At 53.1% G+C, this 5,526-nt stretch overlaps 2 long non-coding RNA genes across 2 annotated transcripts; both read right to left on the minus strand.

Moving 5' to 3' along the window:
* Positions 1 to 300: 300 nt before the first annotated feature.
* On the minus strand, positions 301 to 947 carry LOC127312305 (uncharacterized). Its single transcript, XR_011748503.1, has 2 exons — positions 861 to 947; positions 301 to 786 (listed from the first exon to the last, which is right to left on the minus strand). It is a non-coding gene; the product is annotated as an uncharacterized lncRNA (long non-coding RNA).
* Positions 948 to 2,408: 1,461 nt separating this feature from the next.
* LOC139833249 (uncharacterized) lies at positions 2,409 to 4,896 on the minus strand. The gene is made up of 4 exons (XR_011748656.1): positions 4,750 to 4,896; positions 4,377 to 4,496; positions 2,557 to 3,042; positions 2,409 to 2,464 (listed from the first exon to the last, which is right to left on the minus strand). It is a non-coding gene; the product is annotated as an uncharacterized lncRNA (long non-coding RNA).
* Between the last annotated feature and the right edge of the window lie 630 nt (positions 4,897 to 5,526).

Raw genomic sequence — 5,526 nt, forward strand, 5'->3', positions numbered from 1 at the left:
CACGCGGCACACGCGGGCGAGGCTCCCAGGTGAGGCCATACGCCGAGGGCAAGGCCCTCGGCATAGAGAGCTCCTCCTGGCGACGGGCGGGACACGTGGCGCGCGCTGGTGCTGCCAGGTGAGGCCATACGCCGAGGGCAACCCCCTCGGCATAGGCTCGACCATATGGTCATGCCAGGGGCCTATGCCGACGGCATTGCCCTCGGCGTATGGCCTACCATTTGGTTTTTTCGATTAAAATTGGGTTCCAATTCATCTAAATTCAGTTCAGCAGGTCCAATACATCCAAATACATCGAAATTCATCCAAATTCACCATAATTCACATAAATAGCATGAAATCCACATAGTAGCATACAAATACATCCAAATTCATCCATAATTCACATAAATAGCATGAAATCCACATAGTAGCATACATGGTGCATGTAGTAGCATACAAGAGGAGAGTGCCATGTCATCCAATACATAGTAGTAGGTAGCAAATGATGGCAAGCAAGAAGCCCGGTGCCGACTAGCGGAGGAAGGACCCGGGCGGGGTGTGTCCGCCCACATCGTTGGCGAAACGAGGAGCCCGGGGTTTCGCTCCGGTAGAAGCTGCAGAAGAACCACCTGGAGAAGGACCGGTAGCACGCCCAGGAGAAGTCGACGGAGAGGCACCGGGAGTAGTCCCAGGAGTAGTCGACGGAGAGGCACCAGCAGAACGCCCAGGAGACCGACCACCTTCATGAACCGGTGTGACCTCGCGCCCACCCGGCGATGCCTGGTTCCCGGACCATCCCGTTCCCTACGTGTTCCCTACATGTTAGCAACTTGCGAGGCAAAGGAAAGTGGTAACTACCGGTTTGGCAAAGAACTTACCTCCGGTGTGGATCCGTAGTAAGTCGCAGCGAAAGCTGCCCTCGATGGCATGATAGGCATGTCCCCCGCCATGGTAACTCGATCCGGTGGCGGTGTACCAGTAGACATAGAGATCATCATTTCCTGCAAGATAGGTTACAAGTTAGGCTTTGCAGAAATAAAGCATCAAACTGAGACTTGTCATCTACTTGCGCGAGAAGGAAGATTCAGACATAATGATAAATACGTCATATAGGCCGTATTCTGCCTATTCCACTGGGCAACGGCCTGCTGATACGCTTCATTGCAGGCTTCGAAGGCCGCCTCGAAGTCAGGCTACAATTTCAGAAACAATGAATCTCGTAAACACTTAGCCATGTAGGAAGGAAAACCGGAAAGAGGATGAAAATGAGGAAACTTACATCGTAGGCGGGTGGACGAGCAGGCCGTGGACGAGGCTGGGGGCTGTCGGCGGTGAGGGTATGCTTGAGGCGCGTGTAGCTCGTGGAGTGGGTAGGCTTGACCGCCTTATTCATCCAAGGGAAACGGCCATGCGGACGCCCGTGCCCCGACAGGACCAACGACTCCTCGTCGACCGGAATGCTCAAGGGGTCATCCACCTCGGGGTGACGAGACTTGACCATGTCGCAGTAGTCCTCCTTGGCGGCCTTGGCATTGCCGTAGTACTGTGGCTGAGGCAATGCGGGATTGGGCTTCTGCTTCGTCCGCATCATGTCATATATCCGGGCATCATGAAGCACCACCGGTGGTGCCTCGCCACCGCATCGCGAAAAGAAAAGTTAAGCGTACCACAAATGAGACATGGCGGGAAATGAATGAAGGTCGTTCCATGTATATACATACCTTTTTCCCCTTGAAGCGGGTGTAGTCGCGGTTTCCCGCGCAGTGTGTGCCACCGGTGCCTCGGTTCTCCATGTTACGCCTCGACACGGCTGCAAACTCCTCGTCCTGCCTGAGCCACCTCGCCCTAATCAGCTCCTCCCATGCCTCCCTATGCTGCTCGGCCCACTCCGGACAAACCTGAAAACGCAATAGTCAGCTCAAGATAATTCAATGAAAACTTAGCAGCAATGTAGAATCTCATTGACATTTTACTCACCGACATGTACTCCTCAATGGTCATTGCCCATTCCTCCGTAGGCTCGTTACCAACAAAGTACTCCTTCTTGACCCTCTTACCCTTGTTAGCCCGTAAGGCACTAGCGCTGGTGAACTTTTGGTTGTACCACTGCTGCGGTGTCAACCTCTCGCAAGCGCCACGCAAAGTGAGACGCGCCTGCGTGTCATGCTCCGGGTCCACACGATAGAAGCACTTCAATCATGCATAAATCAGTTGTGAAAGTCATGAGTTAGCACATTAGGGTCATCAACTATGAACGGTGCTCGAGAAATATATGCCTTACCCAGAACTTGGTGGTCACAGCCTCAAGAATGTCGCGAAGCTCACGGCAGGGGCATCCTCATAGTCCGCCCAAGTAGTGGCTAGCTTCGTCGGGCCACCGGGGACCGTGCTAAGGGGAGTGTATCTGCCGGGCGAACTTCTTAATCGAGCCCCAAGCAAGCTGTTAGGCATGCGGGGGGGCTTGGCATCCCATGTCCAGTTGCTGCAAATAAATCACACATTAGTACACATGCCAAATTGTTTATTATGCCCAAGATGAAAATACATGTTCGAAATTTCTGAAGTAGTACTTACTCATCGCTCGAAGGAATGATAAGGGCCTTGTCATCATGGGTCTTCGGCTCCTTCCTCGCATCGGGGACTCCAGCTTCTCCACGAAGCTTCAAGGGCTTCGGCGCACCCCCATCCTCCATCACCTCCAACTCAGCCCTAGAGTCCGACTCGTGTGTAGACTCCGTCTCCATCTCCACCTCCCCACTAGACGGACCCTCTAGGTACAACTCAGGAGCCACGTCGCCAGAAGCGGAGGGTGGCTCGTCAAAGTCCATGTGTACCCCGCCGCCACCTCGTCCTCCACCTCGTCCTCCTCGTCCTCGTCCTCGACCTCCACCTCGTCCTCCTCGTCCTCGTCCTCCATCGGTACCATCGGCGTAACGCGGATTTTGCACCGGGGCTCGATCACTCCGTCTAGTGGGTCTAGGAATATTCCTCTTCACCTGCGCCAGCGTCTTAAGCAAGCTCTCGGAGTCTGCCTTGCCGCTGCTCATATTGTCCAGTCACCTGCATTGAGAAGAATAAAACAGTTAAGCACAAAGACATATTATATGAAGATACTAAGAATAAAAGGCACAATGCAATTAAGAAGCATGTTGACATAATAAAATGAAGATACTAAGAATAAAAGGCACAATGCAATTAAGAAGCATGTTGACATAATAAAATGAAGATACTAACAATAAAAGGCATAATTCTCCTCGTCGCGTGCAGGCTTTGAGGCAGACAATGATCTTTGGGCAACATGTTACCAGTTGTTTTCAGACTTGCTTCAAAGCCCTCACGGGTGGTGTTGTACCGGGTCTTGTCGGCTAGACATTGGGAGATGGCATCGAGCTGAGAAATCGCGGCGCCCTCGTACAGAGGCCTCTTAGCCGCGGCAATCATATCATAGAAGGCCTTCGCGGTTGGCTCTGGTTCCTCCGGTTCTGGCGGCGCCTCCGGTTCTGGCGGCGCCTCCGGTTCTGGCGGCGAATCCGGGACATCGGCATGGACGAGATCATCTAGAAAGTCTCTAACTCCATCGTACGCATTGCCATTGAGCCGCTGCCGCATCACCTCACCTCTGTCACGTTCGCGCTCATCAAAGTCGATTTCCGTGACGTACCCATGCATATACCCATATTGCAGAAGGTGTCTATACATTTCATCCTTCCCACGACGTTGACGCTTCACGCAGCGAACACAGGGGCAAAGTGCCCGAACCAGCCCCTTTGTACCACGCGCTAACTCATTCACTAGAAAATGGGTCTTCCTTGTCCACTCATCTGTTTTCTCAGTCGCACTAACACGCTCATTGTACATCCATCCATTATCAGCCATCCTCTGCTTTATTGGGAGCCAAACCACAGACATAGCATTTATATCAAATAGGAAATTAAATGCATCATATTTTTATTTATTTTACCGGGCGAAACGCATGCATCAACCTACATCTCTACTAGGTGGGCTCCTAGCAGCCGCCGGATCCGTAGTTGGCTACGTTCTCCATGCTCTACCCCGGTCCAAGTCAGAATTTCGGCAGCACCTCCCCGCTGCTCTCCCGATACACGTCTCGGCAAAAAGCCGAGAGGATGTGCATCCGGAGAACAACGGGGAGGCGCCGCCGAAATCCTGACTCGGACCGGAGTAGAACATGGAAAACGTAGACAACTACGCATCCGCCGACTGTCCCGTAAATGCCGCAAGCGTTACGGTTCAAAATATGCGGACCACTAATGCATATTTATCCGCGTAACGCTCGCGGACGGGAAGTGACACCTAGGTTACGCAACTTGACTTGGAAATTGAATCTAGTGACATAAGAAAATGCGGAGAAGGGGGGCGATGTTTTAGCTCACCCTCGGCTGTAGAGGAAGTCGTTCAACAACCGAGTGTCGATGTCGGCGACCGTCAAGAAGTGCGTCAAGATCTGGGATCGTCACGTCGGGGTGCTCATGACGAGGCGGTCACCACATGGCCTATTTTTGTTTCAATCAAAACAAAATTACATTGTTAGAACAAATTCACATTTGAATTTCTATTTCCATTATTAAACAAATTCATTTCTATTTCTACTACACATTTCGATTTCATTTCTATTTTTTTCTTCCAAATTTCCACTATTCTATTTCTATTACTATTTCAAATCACATTTGAATCACATTTGAACAAATTCACACAACAATTAAAGCAAATAGAAAAATAAAAGACAGGGAGCTAACCCTAGCTTACCTATGCAGGGAAGAGGGGCCGAGCAGGGGAGAGGAGGAGGGCGGCACGGCAGGGGAGAGGAGGAGGGGCGGCACGGCAGGGGAGAGGAGGGCGGCCGGCTAGAGGGCAGTGAGGGGAGGAGGAGGGGCGGCACGGCAGGGGAGAGGAGGGTGGTGGCGGGGGCGGAGCCTGCGGCGGGCAGTGAGGGGAGGAGGAGGGCAGTGAGGGGAGGAGGGCGGCCGGGGGCAGTGAGGGGAGGAGGGTGGTGGCGGGGGCGGAGCCTGCGGCGGGCAGTGAGGGGAGGAGGAGGGCAGTGAGGGGAGGAGGGCGGCGGGGCAGTGAGGGGAGGAGGGTGGCGGCGGGGAGGGGCTGCGGCGGCGGGGAGGGGCCTGCGGCGGCGGGAGGGGCGGCACGGGCGGGTTTGGGGGAGGAGGAGGGGGTGGAGGCGGCCGGCGGGCGAGCAAGGCGGCGGCGGGCACGAGGTCGGGGGCTGCTCGGGCTCGGGCACGCGCGCGGGGGTTTAGGGCTAGCTGGTCTGGCTAGCTGGTCTGGCTCGACCAAGACCTCTAACCGGTCCGGCGCGCCCCCCCTATGCCGAGGGCCGGCTATACGCCGAGGGTGGCCCTCGGCATAGACCTTTTTTTTCCTTTTACTTCATATTTAATCTCAATTATAGGTATAAAATTATTTTCTAAATTTTATTAATCTCAGATTATAGTATAACAAATATTAATATAGTTCATAGGAATAAGTATTATGAATAATTATATCATCTTATGTGAAGATTTTTGTATTTAA

Source organism: Lolium perenne, chromosome 7, assembly GCF_019359855.2.
Source record: "Lolium perenne isolate Kyuss_39 chromosome 7, Kyuss_2.0, whole genome shotgun sequence".
NCBI lineage: Eukaryota > Viridiplantae > Streptophyta > Magnoliopsida > Poales > Poaceae > Lolium > Lolium perenne.